Source organism: Tasmannia lanceolata, unplaced genomic scaffold (genome assembly GCF_043159265.1).
Source record: "Tasmannia lanceolata isolate RefF3 unplaced genomic scaffold, GAP_Taslan_0.1 ptg000024l, whole genome shotgun sequence".
NCBI classification, from domain to species: domain Eukaryota; kingdom Viridiplantae; phylum Streptophyta; class Magnoliopsida; order Canellales; family Winteraceae; genus Tasmannia; species Tasmannia lanceolata.
The window spans coordinates 17,979,308-17,987,274 of record NW_027518701.1 but is presented as its reverse complement, the minus strand read 5'-3'; the positions used below and the strand labels follow the sequence as shown (position 1 = coordinate 17,987,274).

Here is a 7,967-nt window from a genome sequence, read left to right as displayed (position 1 = left end):
TGCCTCGGTTACGATGTTGCCTTCGGCTACAATGTCGCATCGGATACTATGTTGCCATCGGATATAATGTCACCTCGAACAGAATGTAGCCTCGAATACTATTTCTTTCGAATACAAGGTTGCTTCGGATTCTACGTCGCCTACGGATACAATGTCGCTTTGGATACAATCTATCCTCGGATATAAAGTTGCCTCGGGTACTATGTTGCCTTCGCTACAATGTCGCATCGGATACTATTTCGCCTTCGGATACAAGGTCGCTTCAGATACTATTTCGCCTTCAGATACAATGTCGCCTCAGATACAATGTTGCTTCGGATATAAAGTTGTCTCGTATGCAATGTAGCCTCGGATACTATGTTGCCTTCGGCTACAATGTCGCTTCGGATACTGTGTTTCCTTCGGCTACAATGTCGCCTCGGATTCAATGTTGCCTCGGATACTGCCTTCGGATAATATGTCGCCTTCGGATACAATGTTGCCTCGAATATAAAGTCACCTCGGATACAATATTGCCCTTCGGCTACAATGTTGCTTCAGATACTACGTTGCCTTCGGATATAATGTCGCCTCGGATACAATGTAACCTCAGATACTATTTTGCTTTCGGATACAAATTCGCTTCGGATACAATGTCGCCTTCGATAAAATGTTGCATCGGATATAAAGTCGCCTCAGGTACAATTTAGCCTCCGGTACTATGCTCCCTCCGGGTACAATGTAGCTTCGGATAGTATACTGCCTTAGGATATAATGTTGCCTCGGATACAATGTAGTCTCGTAACTATTTTGCTTTCGGATACAAGGTCGCTTCGGATAATTTGTCGCCTTCGAATACAATGTCGCCTCAGATATAAAGTCACCTCGGATACAATGTAGCCCTTCGGCTCTAATGTCACTTCAGATACTACGTTGCCTTTGGATATAATGTCCCCCCGGGTACAATGTAGCCTCGGATACTATTTTGCTTTCCTATACAAGGTCGGTTCGGATACTATGTCGCATTCAGATATAATATCGCCTCGGATATAAAGTCACCTCGGATACAATGTTGCCTTTCGGCTATAATGTCGGATCGGATACTATGTTACCTTCGGATATAATGTCGCCTCGTATACAATCTAGCCTCGGATACTATTTTCTTTCGGATACCAGGTCACTTTGGTTACTATGTCGCCATCGTATACATTTGTCGCGTCGGATACAATGTTGCCTCGGATATAAAGCCGTCTCGAATACATTGTAGCCTCGGGTATTATGTTGCATTTGGCTACAATGTCGCGTCAGATACTATGTCGCCTTCGGATATAATGTCGCCGCGGATACAATGATGCCTTCGGATAGAAGGTCGCTTCGGATACTATGTCGCCTTCGGATACAATGTCGCCTTGGATAAAATGTTGCCTCGATTAGAAAGTCACCTCAGTACAATGCTGCCCTCCGGCGACATTGTCGCTTGAGATAGTACGTTGCCTTCAGATATAATGTCACCTCGGATACAATGTCGCGTCGGATACAAAGTTGCCTCTAATATAAAGTCGCTTCGAATACAATGTAGTTTCGGGTATTATGTTGCCTCCAGCTACAATGTCGATTCGGATACTATATTACCTTCGGATATAATGTCGCCTCGGATACAATGTTGCAACGAATATAAAGTTGCCTTGGATACAATGTAGCCTCGGATACTATGTTGACTTCGGCTATAATGTCGCTTCGGATACTATGTTGGCTTCGGATATAATGTCGCCTTGGATACAATGTAGCCTCGGATACAATGTTGCCTTCGGATATAATGTCGCCTTGGATATAATGTCGCCTTGGATACAATGTAGCATCGGATACAATGTAGCCTCGGAGCCAAGGTCGCTACGGATAATATGTTGCCTTCGGATACAATGTTGTCTCAGATACATTGTTGCCTCGGATATAAAGTCGCCTTGGATACAATGCTGCCTCGGATATAAAGTCGCTTTAGATACAATGTTGCCTCGGATACTATGTTGCTTTCAGGTACAACGTCGCTTCGGATATAATGTTGCTACATTTACAATGTAGCCTCGGATACTATTTTTCATCGGATACATTGTTGCGTCCTATACAATGTAGCCTCAGATACAATGTTGCCATCGGCTACAATGTCGCATCGGATACTATATAGCCATCGGATATAATATCGCCTCGGATACAATGTAGCCTCGGATAATATTTCTTTCGGATCTAAAATCGCTTCGGATACTATGTCACCTACGGATACAGTATCGCCTCGGCCACAATGTTTCCTCGAGTATAAAGTTGCGTCGGATACAATATAGACTTGGATACTATGTTGCCTTCGGCTATAATGTCGCATAGGATATAATGTAGCCTCTGATACCATGTACCCTCGGATACTATTTTATTTCGGATAAATGGTCGCTTCGGATACAATGTCACATTCGGATACAATCTCGCCTTGGATATAATGTTGCCTCTGTTATAAAGTCGCCTCAGATACAATATAGCCTCGGATATTACGTTGCCTTCGGCTACAATGTCCCTTCGGAAACTATGTTGCCTTCGAATATAATGTCGCCTCTGATACAATATACGAATACTATTTTCTTTCGGATACAAAGTCGTTTTGGATACTATGTCGCCTCGGATACAATGTTGCCTCAGATATAAAGTCGCCTCGAATACAATCTAGCCTTGGATACTATGTTGCATTTGGCATAAATGTTGCTTCGGATACTATGGTACCTTCGAATATAATGTCGCCTCGGATACGATGTTGCCTTCGGCTACAATGTCGCATCGGATACTATGTTGCCATCGGATATAATGTCGCCTTGGACACAATGTTGCCTCGGATACTATTTCTTTCGGATAATATGTCGCCTACGGATACAATTTATCCTCAGATATAAAGCTGCCTCGGATACTATGTTGCCTTCGGCTACAATGTCGCATCGGATAGTTTGTAGCCATCGGATACTATTTCATTCGGATACAAGGTCGCTTCAGATACTTTTTCGCCTTCGGATACAAGGTCGCTCCCGATAATATTTCGCCTTTAGATACAATGTCGCCTCGGATACAATGTTGCTTCGGATATAAAGTTGTCTCGTATACAATGTAGTCTCGGATACTATGTTGCCTTCGGCTACAATGTCGCTTCGGATACTATGTTGCCCTCGGCTACAATGTCGCCTCGGATACAATGTTGCCTCGGATACTACTTTGCCTTCGGATACTATGTTGCCTTCGGATACAATATCGCCTTGGATAAAATGTTGCCTCAAATATAAAGTCACCTCGTATACAATATTGCCCTCTGGCTACAATGTCGCTTCAGATACTACGTTGCCTTCGGATATAATGTCGCCTCAGATACAATATAACCTCATATACTTTTTCGCTTCGGATACAATGTCGCCTTGGATACAATGTTGCATCGGATATAAAGACGCCTCAGGTACAATGTAGCCTCAGGTACCATGCTCCATCATCTTCGGATATAATGTTGCCTCGAATACAATGTAGTCTCATAACTATTTAGCTTTAAGATAAAAGGTCGCTTCGGATACTTTGTCGCCTTCGGATACAATGTCACCTCAGATATATTGACGCCTCGGATACAATGTAGCCCTTCGGCTCCAATGTCACTTCGGATAGTCTGTCGTCGTCGAATACAATATCGCATCGGATACAATTTTGCCTCGGATCTAACGTCGCCTCTGATACAATGTAGCCTCGGTTACTATGTTCCCTTCGGCTACAATGTCACTTCGGATACTATGTTGCCTTCGTATATAATGTCGCCTCAGACACAATGTAGCCTCGGATACTATTTTCTTTCGGATAAAAGGTAGCTTTAGATACAATGTCGCCTTAGATATAATGTTGCCTCGGTTATAAAGTCGCTTCAGATACAATGTAGCCTCGGATACTATGTTGCATTCGGCTACAATTTCCCTTCGGATACTATGTCGCATTCAGATATAATATCGCCTCGGATATAAAGTCACCTCGGATACAATGTTGCCCTTCGGCTATAATGTCAGATCGGATACTATGTTACCTTCGGATATAATGTCGCCTTTGGTTACTATGTCGCCTTCATATACAATGTCGCGTCGGATACAATGTTCCCTTGGATATAAAGCCGCCTCGAATACAATGTAGCCTCGGCTATTATGTTGCCTTCGGCTACAATGTCGCGTCAGATAATATATCGCCTTCGGATATAATGTCGCCTCGGATACAATGATGCCTTCGAATAGAAGGTTGCCTTCGGATATAATGTCGCCTCGGGTACAATATAGCCTCAGATACTATTTTGCTTTCGGATACAAATTTGCTTCGAATACAATGTCGCCATTTGATACAATGTTGCATGGGATACAATGTTGCCTCGAATATAAAGTCGCCTCGGATATACTGTAGCCTCGGGTATCATGCTGCCTCCGGGTACAATGTAGCTTCAGATACTATGTTGCCTTCGGATATAATGTTGCCTCTTATACAGTGTAGTCTCGCAACTATTTTGCTTTCGGATTTAATGTCACTTCGGATACTATGTTGCCTTCGGGTACAATGTCGTCTCGGATAAAATGTCGCTTCATATACAGTCGCCTCGGATACAATGTAGCCCTTCGGCTACAATGTCGTTTCGGATACTAAGTTGGCTTCGGATATAATGTCGCCTCGAAAACGATGTAGCCTCGGATACTAGTTCACTTCGGATACTGTCGCTGTCGCATACAATGTCGCATCGGATACAATGTTGGCTCGGATATAAAGTCGCCTCTGATATAATGTAGCCTCGGTTACTATGTTTCCTTTGGCTATAATGTCGCTTCGGATACTATGTTGCCTTGAGATATAATGGCGCCTCAGATACAATGTAGCCTCGTATACTATTTTCTTTCGGATAGAAGGTTGCTTTGGATGCAATGTCACCTCAGATACAATGTAGCCTCGTATACTATTTTCTTTCGGATACAAGGTCGCTTCGGTTACTTTGTCGCCTTCGGATACAATGTCGCGTCGGATACAATGTTGCCTCGGATATAAAGTCGCCTCGAATACAATGTAGTCTCAGGTATTATGTTGCCTTCAGCTACAATGTCGCTTCGGATACTATATTGCCTTCGGATATAATGTCGCCTCGGATACAATGTTGCCTCGAATATAAAGTAGCCTTGGATACAATGTAGCCTCGGATACTATGTTGACTTCGACTATAATGTCGCTTCGGATACTATCTTGGCTTCAGATATAATGTCGCCTCGGATACAATGTAGTCTCTGATACTATTTTGCTTTCAGAGCCAGGGTCGCTATGGATACTATGTTGCCTTTGGATATAAAGTCGCCTTGGATACAATGTTGCCTCGGATATAAAGTCGCCTTGGATACAATGTTGCCTCGGATACCGTGTTGCCTTCGTGTACAACGTCGCTTCGGATATAATGTCGCTACAAATACAATGTAGCCTCGGATACTATTTTTCATCGGATACATTGTTGCGTCCTATACAATGTAGCCTCAGATACAATGTTCTAAAAAAATGCCTACAATCCAAACAGGGCCTTAGTCAATTTACTGAAGCATATGCCTGATTTTAGATGTACAAAGGGTATTTAAACCGGTGACTCATTTGCTAAAACTACAAAACATAAATATATGCTTAGCAACCAAAGTAAGATTGACCCAAATGAAGTTTCCACATGATGTCGCAGATGGGGGGTGCGCAGAGATTATAGAATATTTAGAGGGGTATCATTATAAATCGAAGGTCCCTCTAATTAAAATATGAACTGCTATGGTTGAAACCCAAGATCGCGCTAATTTTAGTAGAATTAACTTTCTATATAGGAAATCGTACGTGATGGGTCGTTTTATTCCCACAATTAGCAATTAGAAAATCTATAGATGTTTATCATTATACTTAAAACACATCTGCAAAACCAGTTAGGGAAATGATATTATGTTTGATATGCTTCGGAGTGTTGTAGCTGAAAAATAAAAAATCTTAGAAATAAAATACACATTTATAAGAAACATAATAAACGATGTGAACCTACAAACTGTTAAACTGTGTGGACTATGATTTACCTGAAATAGTGCTGATGCTAAAGATACTAAAGTCTAATTGATATAAACTAAATGGACAGGCTCCTCGATAGGACACACCATCCCTCACCAAAGATTCTATCAAAACCATACCAACTTCGAGATATCTAGAGACCCAAGAATAGCATATGTGAGTGGTGGCACAAAGATTGAATCTGCACAAAACCAATTCTGACAAAAAAATTACAAAATTGGTCCATAACAAAGATCATCATTGGAAGAAACAGTAAATAGAATGAGGACAGTAGGGTCCAATAATGGCATTCAATTAAAAAACCTAAAAAGTCCCAAAAATATGGCAAGAACTAACCCAGAAAACCCCGAAGCGAAGATTAAAGAGGAAATATCACAATTAATAAAAGAACCCCAAAAAAGGAGATTCAGAGAATAATAGCCACTAAAAGATACTTTAGATGCACATTCAAGGGTTTTGATATCTTTCTTCAAGGGCTTGAAGACTTCAGCCTGAAATGTAGGAACTTTAGGAGCTTTTCCTTCTCTCTCAGCTTCCTTAGAAACTTGAAAATTAGGTGGCTTAGAGAAAACTGCAAGAACAAATATCTGCATATGAAATTAAAGAATAAACAATCAATTAGAGAATAAAACCAAATGAAACTAAACTAAAGAATAAAAACAAATGAAAATACCAAACAGTAGAAAATTGTTTTTGATTTTGTGAAATAATGTAACAATCTTCAGGGATATACCAAAAAAGAACAAAAATCAGTAGGATTGAAAAGAGAATTTAAAGAAGAAAAAGCTAACCTCTTTTAAAGCCAAAATAAAAGCTGTTGAAGAGCAGGAACCCATCTCCCAATTATAGCCAACTACAAGATCTCATCTCTAACTTACCCACTACTAATGATTGAAGAACAACCATTGATTAATTCTGACAGTTGGAAAATAAAAAAGTTAGATACAGAACAGCAAACCCTAGAACAGCCCACCTAGAATCCCTTCATCATTTTCCCATAAAGAAACAAAAATAACAAAATAATAAGAAAAACTCAGATAGTAAAAAAGCGAAAAAGCAGGGGGGAAAGAGACTACCTCTATGTCTATCCGAAAGCCTCTTCATCTCCATCTTTTAGGATTTCTACAGAAAATAATATACATGTCAATAGCACATCTCATGAGTGGTAGAAGATAACTTTGAGAATGACAGAAATGGGAAAAAAAGAGAACAAAAAAAAGCCACCAAGAACCAAACAAATTCTTCTCCTGATTCTTCTCTTTTTCTCTCTTTTTCTTGATGTCTTTTGAGAATAAGAAAATAGACCTCTCGGAAAGAGAATTTCTGGTGATAGGATTTGAAGAACTTCCAAAAGGGAGAGCGGACTTGGTATTATGGTTCCTGGGGATAGATGGAAGAGAGCGAAGGACATGCATTCCGTTAAGTCGAGAAAGGGCTAAAAAATCTCAAAAATATCTCAGACAGAAGACACGTAGTACGGATAGAGATAAATAAATTACGGAGGGACGGTCTTGCCCATCCATATAGGCATAGTGGCATGCATCAGGTAAGTGTTAAACCGTAGAAATGTTGAACTATAATGTGTTAAATGGACAGAATCTACAAATAAATCAAAAAAATTAGTGCTTTTCTCTCCTGCTAGTAAGAGGAGGCCAACATGTGTCGATGAACAGTAAAAAACCCTTCCAGCTTATTATAGTAAATACTAGTAAGAAATCCCGTGCAATGCACAAGTAATATTAAATAACCGCAAGTGCACAGATCGTGTAAATACGGGTCGAACTCAGGGAAGAGCTTATTGTGATTTCTACGCTTATACTACTTAGAAAATAAACTTATGATATATTATTGCCTAGAATGGTCTCAGGATTTTC

At 40.5% G+C, this 7,967-nt stretch overlaps 1 long non-coding RNA gene across 1 annotated transcript; it reads right to left on the bottom strand.

The window, feature by feature from the left end:
- Window positions 1-6,310: 6,310 nt before the first annotated feature.
- LOC143856934 (uncharacterized) lies at window positions 6,311-7,226 on the bottom strand. The gene is made up of 3 exons (XR_013238434.1): window positions 7,170-7,226; window positions 6,885-7,008; window positions 6,311-6,680 (listed from the first exon to the last, which is right to left on the bottom strand). It is a non-coding gene; the product is annotated as an uncharacterized LOC143856934 (long non-coding RNA).
- Window positions 7,227-7,967: the final 741 nt, after the last annotated feature.